The sequence below is a fragment of the Procambarus clarkii genome, chromosome 76, assembly GCF_040958095.1.
Source record: "Procambarus clarkii isolate CNS0578487 chromosome 76, FALCON_Pclarkii_2.0, whole genome shotgun sequence".
Taxonomy (NCBI): Eukaryota; Metazoa; Arthropoda; class Malacostraca; order Decapoda; family Cambaridae; genus Procambarus; species Procambarus clarkii.
Window position 1 is genome coordinate 27240611 of NC_091225.1, and position 8440 is coordinate 27249050.

Here is an 8440-nt window from a genome sequence, read left to right on the forward strand (position 1 = left end):
TTGACCAAATTGTATTTTTGCTTTTTTTCTGTCATGTTGCCCCCCCCCCTCCCCCGCCCTTTTTCATTTTTTTCTTATTTTTTCTCAACACAATTTATACTTTAATCTCAATTAGAGTTAAGTTTTAGTCTTTGTTTTTCCTGCCCGAAACGCTTTGCATAATAGTGGCTTTAGGCATTGTATGTACTAGCTCTATCTATAAATCCATCAACTTTTGTATCTTACCTTGTATGTATGTACTTTACCTGAAAAAATATTTGTATTTGTATTTGGTTTAGCCGGATAAAATATCAGAGCCGGTTAATTTGCTGCCGATGTTACACTATCTAGACAGTCAGCCGGATAATCATGGAATTGTCCGTATATGAAAACCATGAGGCAGGCCGTACCGTATTAATCCCGTCTGCCTGTGCCTCGAGGTGCATGGTGTAGGAGGGGGTGGGGTGGGTGGGTGGTGTCGAGAGAGAGGGAAGCATTGGGAGGGACCACCAGGGGGGATAAGGATTGGATGGGGGAGCGGCCTATACACTACAGTACAGGAGTTACCATCGATTTTAGAACAATTCATCATAGCCAAAGTCAAAAGAAATACTAGTAATTATGTAATAAAAAATACCATACAAGTTTCCTAAAAACAATTTGCACAGGCTGAAGTTTCCTTCAAAAATGTTTTTTTTTTCCTGCTGGCGGCCTACGTAACGTGCCTCCTCCCTGCCCCGACTGGACCCATCCAGGCCTGGTCAAGCCATGTGCTCTCTACCCTCGTGTTACACCACAGTGCTGCGCCATTAGTGAAATATTTTTTTAATACCTTTTTTATTTTCATAGTAACTTTGAACATTTTTGACCAAGACTGTCTGGTAGCAGCATGAATCATTCTGGAGATGTTAAGAGGAAGAAGGATGTCGTAACAATTAAGGACAAGGTATGTGTTATACAACTTTGTGAAAACGGCCGGTCGACCTCAAGTGTTGCCAAGGAATTTAATATAGGCACTAGTACTGTTTCTGATATAAGGAAACAAAAAGAGAAACTTATAAAATTCATTTCAACCTGTAAAAGTGAAGGTGCAAGCACTAGCAGAGGGTGTGGTAGAAAGACTATGAAAACTTTGACGCATGTACAGTTGGATGAGGCTATGTACAAGTAGTTTGCTCAGCACTGCACAGCTGGCCTGACAATTTGCAGCCAGAAATACAAAATGCTGCAAGCAGGTTTGCTGCAAGCCTTGGAATAAAGGATTTCGAAGCGAGTGAAGGGTGGGTTGCAAGGTTCAAGGGTAGGCACAATATTGTGAAGAGGAAAATTTTCGGTGAAAAATTGAGTGCAGATGAAAGCAGTGTAGAACCATTTAAACAAATTAAGAGCATACATTGTGGCAAATAATTTATATTCGTATCAAATTTATAATGCAGATGAAACTGGGTTGTATTGGAGGAATTTACCAGAAAAATCTCTAGCAATGAGGAGTGAGGGTTGTGTGCCAGGACGTAAGGTCAACAAGGACAGGCTCTTGGCCATGATGTGTGCGAATGCCGACGGCACAGACAGAATCACGTGTGCAATTGTTGGCAAATCTAAGAAACCAAGATCCTTGCATGGACAGACTGCCAGTCAAATATTATACGTGTAATAAATATTAATATTATAAGTGCCGGACAAACCGAGCTCACAGACAAACCAGGCCAACTTAAAATTATCTGTTGATTTGGGAAACGTTCCAGTACAATAAGTCACATGACTGTGCATACGGATGATAAACCTCGTGAATATCCTGAGTGTGGCAAGGGATTCAATCGTCTGCAACTTATAAAAGCTCACAGGATTGTGCATACAGCTGATAAACCACCCGTGTGTCATGAGTGTGGGAAAGGATTCAGATGATGCATTGCAGATGGTGCGTTCAGATGATGAACATTACCTAGTTCCTTCATCTGGGAAGAATGAAGACATATTGGTGCATTCGGATGATAAATAGTACCTAGTTCAATTGATCAGTAGACTGTATATCATACTAACAATAAACATACAACCTTAATGAATTTTCCAGTGAGGTTTGATAGAAATTTACTTCAGGACACATACTAGAAAAAGTTAATAAGTTACAAATAAAAAATTTTGTGTGTGTGAATTTTTTGGTGGATAATATACATTTATACACTAAAGGGACCTAGCTATATTTATTCTTAAACGTCTTCAAACTGATATTACTTTGAAATTTAACAATAAAAACATAAGCGTTTTTACTATTAACACTTAAAAACAAAAACTGGTACAATTTTTCAACTAATATTATTGCAAACCCTTTTGATTGGTTTTGTTATAAAGTTAAAGTTCAATATAGTAGGCTAAGCTAAGCTTTGCTAAGCTAGAACAGAGGATTTTTGGACTTGTAGATTTGTAAACCTTATTCTGTAAACATTCATGTTTCTACATGTTAAACAAGCTACGAGGATGAGAGAAAGGGATGTTCCCTCCATTCTGGATGTTATATTTACAAGAGGAAGAGATATTTATCATTCAGTACCTCTCTCCCTTGGGTAAAAGTGACCATGTCTTTTTGGGAATAAAGTATGCAATGCATTATAATCTGTTAGAAAATAAGCTTGAAGCAGTTGAAAAACCTGATTTGTGGAAAAGTCATTATGTGGAACTCGGATATTTCCTTAAGGAATTTGACAAACACTTGCTGTTAGGACATGAAGTAAATGAGATGTATGTCAAGTTTTGTGAAATATATGATAAAGGCACAACAAAATTTATTCCAAAGGAGAGATGCAGAACTAGGAAAAGGAGATTTGTTTATAGATGTCATCTGGATTTTCCCGAGTTTCGGACTTTCCGTGATATTTTCTATTTTGATCAAAATATGTATAATGTTAATATTGATAAATGAGCTTTCCTGTCTACTTAGGTAATGATTCCAAAGATTGTCCTTCCTTTCCTCCCGGGAATCTGGATGTAGCAGGTGCTCAATTGTCAAAAGTGAAAAATTTGGTTTGTCATCCGAATGCACCATATCGGTAAATTTGTTAATAATATTTTAAAAATAGTAAATGGCACTATTTTTGCAAAATCATTACAAGATCTATTATTCTAATAGGGGTTTGATAAAATACAGTAGAATGCCTACTGGTTTTACCTGTAATAGGGTTTGATATAGTTCATTATGGATATATTGTAATGAAATGCTCCTATTGTTAAGAAACACTTTTTTAAAAGTTTTGTAATGAGCAGCTCTGAAAATCAGTTGATTACAGATAATGCTACATAATACACTTAATGTGTGTATATGTTACCACAAGTGAGATATATAATGGTATTTATGAGTAAGATGTAATTGTGTCTTTGACACTGATAAAATTAAGTACTGTGGTTTTATATACTGTACTGATAATTAGCTAAAAATATATACTGTACAAGTAAATAAATTATTTTACCTTGCACCGAGATCCAGCAAGCCTGTATGGTGTGCGTTTCAGTACTTCGGAAATCTGGAACGATCTGGAATCTCTTATCTGCAATGAAACAATACATATTATTGCACTTACCAAAACATGGATGAATGTAGAAAATAGAGAACTATTAGATGAATATCAAAAAAATGGATTTAATCTATTTCACACAGATAGATATATTAGACAAGGAGAGGGAGTAGCCATGTATGTTAGGTAATATTTGAAATGTAGTCTCGAAAAGACTACATTTCAACAGAAACGTGCCACACACCAGTCACAAGACTGAACCTCATCGAGGCCAAACGTCTAAACGAGAGCATGAACGAGTAAGAAATAATACTTTAACACCAGGCATCATACACACAATGAATGCACCTGCAGACACACAACGAGCACTATCAACATAGCAAAGATTACTCCATAAAAAAAAATCATTAAATATGATTGACAATGAGATGAAATAATGCAGTATGTCAATTTTGTGAAATTTTTTCATTACTGAACTAGGTTTTCAATGCTTACATTTGTTATTCTTGGCATTCTTTGCTTCATATCTGAAGCTTCGTTTTAAGTTTCCACTTCAGACGTGTCTTCCGCAGCTATGCATCTCTGGTTTGCAGCATCAAAATCATCTGCAATAGCTGAATATAATTAATAATATATCAGTGAGATATATATTTATCATTACCTAGTAGTAGTGAACACTAAGAAATAACATAAATCAGCTTTCTAAAGAGATGTTTAATAATATGACACACATGATTTGGAACTTATAACTGGGTTAAGTACTTTGCACATAAGTCTCAAGGAGCCATTAGGAAACCCTGCTTGTGATTAAAATATTATGCTGTTTTTATATACTATATGTGCAGCACAGTACCTCGCCTTTCCATACACCAACACTGGCCCTCACCTCTCAATACACCACCACTGCCCCTCACCTCTCAATACACCAGCACTGCCCCTCACCTCTCAATACACCAGCACTGCCCCTCACCTCTCAATACACCAGCACTGCCCCTCGCCTCTTAATACACCAGCACTGCCCCTCGCCTCTTAATACACCAGCACTGCCCCTCACCTCTCAATACACCAGCACTGCCCCTTGCCTCTCAATACACCTCCACTGCCCCTCACCTCTCAATACACCAGCACTGCCCCTCACCTCTCAATACACCAGCACTGCCCCTCGACCTCTCAATACACCACCACTGCCCCTCACCTCTCAATACACCACCACTGCTCCTCACCTCTCAATACACCACCACTGCCCCTCGCCTCTCAATACACCAGCACTGCCCCTCGCCTCTCAATACACCAGCACTGCCCCTCGCCTCTCAATACACCAGCACTGCCCCTCGCCTCTCAATACACCAGACTGCCCCTCACCTCTCAATACACCAGCACTGCCCCTCGCCTCTCAATACACCAGCACTGCCCCTCGCCTCTCAATACACCAGCACTGCCCCTCGCCTCTCAATACACCACCACTGCCCCTCACCTCTCAATACACCAGCACTGCCCCTCACCTCTCAATACACCAGCACTGCCCCTCACCTCTCAATACACCAGCACTGCCCCTCACCTCTCAATACACCACCACTGCTCCTCACCTCTCAATACACCACCACTGCTCCTCACCTCTCAATACACCACCACTGCTCCTCACCTCTCAATACACCACCACTGCTCCTCACCTCTCAATACACCACCACTGCTCCTCACCTCTCAATACACCACCACTGCCCCTCGCCTCTCAATACACCAGCACTGCCCCTCGCCTCTCAATACACCAGCACTGCCCCTCGCCTCTCAATACACCAGCACTGCCCCTCACCTCTCAATACACCAGCACTGTCCCTCGCCTCTCAATACACCAGCACTGCCCCTCACCTCTCAATACACCAGCACTGCCCCTCACCTCTCAATACACCAGCACTGCCCCTCGCCTCTCAATACACCAGCACTGCCCCTCGCTTCTCAATACACCAGCACTGCCCCTCGCCTCTCAATACACCACCACTGCCCCTCACCTCTCAATACACCAGCACTGCCCCTCACCTCTCAATACACCAGCACTGCCCCTCACCTCTCAATACACCACCACTGCCCCTCACTTCTCAATACACCACCACTGCTCCTCACCTCTTAATACACCAGCACTATAGCCAGCACCAAAATCTAATAATATTATAAAATATAAGTGTTTACTTACGATAATATTTGCGTGATTGCATGAAGCGTTTGTCTTCTTGCTGACTGCACGGACCACAAACTGACCGCTTTGTTGATGTTCCTGGCGGCGGATGACGCTGTGACGTCACAGGTGAGGGACGCTTTGCGCACTACTCAATCGTCGCTTGAACCCATCATAAAAGTTCTGTTATTTTTATTATTTTATTTTTATTTATTTTTATACAAGAAGTTACACTGGAGGTTAACAGAGAATATAGAAAATAAGTTGAATTAACATTCTTGTAAAGCCACTAGCACGCATAGCGTTTCGGGTAAGTCTTTAAACTAACAGTTTTTTTTTTTTGATAAATTAACAGTAAAATTGATAAAAAATGTTACCAGGTATTTTATAGCTTTTCTTTACAGGTACAGATAATTTTAAGTAAAATAATTACAGTAAAATCAACAAAAATCTTTACAGGTAATACGATAAAAAATATGCAAACACATAATTGATCAGAAAATAACCTTAAATACTTCATTTTCAATCATCTATTTGTTTCTCGTTAAAATACTGAGTAAGATATTCAAAAGGGGAGAAGTACTGTTTTTATTACATATATCGACGTTTCAGCCGGATTAGAACGGTTTTACGTGTACATCTTCCATCGGTAATATAAACCGAAAATCAGGAACATTTTAGTTAATTCTAATGAAAACACATTGGTTTTTATCATTTGTATTGGAAACAACATTGTCATATGTCTTTTCTTGGATCTAAAAATTACGAAACCTCGCTCTATGATTTGAAGTTGGTGACTTTTTTCATGTTATTCATGTAGTGTGATTTTACGTATATATATTCGTTTTTACCAATTTTTCGATACTACTTCATGTTTTCTCAAGATAAGTGATTTGGCTTTCAAATCTCAGAATTTCGGAATTTTTGCATTTTTAAGGATGTTTTCTTGCATTATGTTTTGTACTAAAAATCATCGAAATTAGCAATATTTTGACTTTTATCATCCCCTTTTTCCTTTATGTGATTTAAACAAAATATCATCGAATTAGGCAATATTTTGCCGTTTTTCCACGTTTTTGTGAATTTTAAGTTTATTGTTATTAATTCATTATATATACAATAAAAATGATGCAAACACATAATTGATCAGAAAATAACCTTAAATACTTCATTTTCAATCATCTATTTGTTTCTCGGTAAAATACTGAGTAAGATATTTAAAAGAGGAGAAGTACTGTTTTTATTGCATATATCGACGATTCAGCCGGATTAGAACGGTTTTACGTGTACATCTTCCATCGGTAATATAAACGGAAAATCAGGAACATTTTAGTTAATTCTAATGAAAACACATTGATTTTTATCATTTATATTGGAAACAACATTGTCATATTTCTTTTCTTGGATCTAAATAATACGAAACCTCGCTCTATGATTTGAAGTTAAAATCCTCAAATATGGTAATATAGTGACTTTTTTTCACGTTATTCATGTAGTGTGATTTTACGTATATATATTCGCTTTTACCAATTTTTCGATACTACTTCGTGTTTTCTCACAATAAGTGATTTGGCCTTCATATCTCAGAATTTCGCAATTTTTGCATTTTTAAGGAAGTTTTCTTGCATTTTGTTTTGTACTAAAAATCATCGAATTTAGCACAATTTTGACTTTTATCATCCCCTTTTCCTTTATGTGATTTAAGCAAAATATCATCGAATTAGGCAATATTTTGCCGTTTTTCCACGTTTTTGTGAATTTTAAGTTTATTGTTATTAATTTATTTATATGATAAAAATGATGCAAACACATAATTGATCAGAAAATAACCTTAAATACTTCATTTTCAATCATCTATTTGTTTCACTTTAAAATACTGAGTAAGATATTGAAAAAGTTCTGTTTTTATTGCATATATCGACGTTTCAGCCAGATTAGAACGGTTTTACGTGTACATCTTCAATCGGTAATATAAACCGAAAATCAGGAACATTTTAGTTAATTTTAATGAAAACACATTGATTTTTATCATTTGTATTAGAAGCCACATCTTTATACATCTTTCCTAGGTTCTAAAAAATACAAAACGTCGCTCTATGATTCGAAATTAAAATCCTCAAATTTGGTATAATAATGACTTTTTTCACGTTTTTCTTGTAGTTTGATATTACGTAAATATATTCATTTTTAAACTGAAAATAAACTGAAAATTTACAAAAACCTGGAAAAACGGCAAAATATTGCCTAATTCGATGATATTTTGTTTAAATCACATAAAGGAAAAGGGGATGATAAATGTCAAAGTTATGCTAAATTCGATGATTTTTAGTAGAAAACAAAATGCGAGAAACTTGTTTAAAAATGCAAAATTTGCGATATTCTGAGATTTGAAGGCCAAATCACATATCGTGAGAAAACATGAAGTAGTATCGAAATATTGGTATAAACGAATATATTTACGTTAAATCACACTACATGAAAAACGTGAAAAAAGTCATTATTATACCAAATATGAGGATTTTAACTTCGAATCATAGAGCTACGTTTTGTATTTTTTAGACCCTAGAAAAGACGTATAAATATGTTGCTTCTAATACAAATGACAAAAATCAATGTGTTTTCATTAAAATTAACTAAAATGTTCCTGATTTCGGTTTATATTACCGATGGAAGATGTACACGTAAAATCGTTCTAATCCGGCTGAAACGTCGATATATGCAATAAATACAGAACTTTTCCCCTTTTCAAAATCTTACTCAGTATTTTAACGAGAAACAAATAGAT

At 36.8% G+C, this 8440-nt stretch overlaps 1 long non-coding RNA gene across 1 annotated transcript in view; it reads right to left on the bottom strand.

The window, feature by feature from the left end:
* LOC138357123 (uncharacterized) overlaps positions 1-5812 on the bottom strand; it is a 76709-nt gene extending 70897 nt beyond the window's left edge. Inside the window, exons 1-3 of the long non-coding RNA XR_011224831.1 lie at positions 5674-5812; positions 3981-4090; positions 3441-3518 (exon numbers count right to left, since the gene is read on the bottom strand). This is a non-coding gene — a long non-coding RNA (uncharacterized lncRNA). The remainder of the gene's footprint in view (positions 1-3440; positions 3519-3980; positions 4091-5673) is intronic.
* Positions 5813-8440: the final 2628 nt, after the last annotated feature.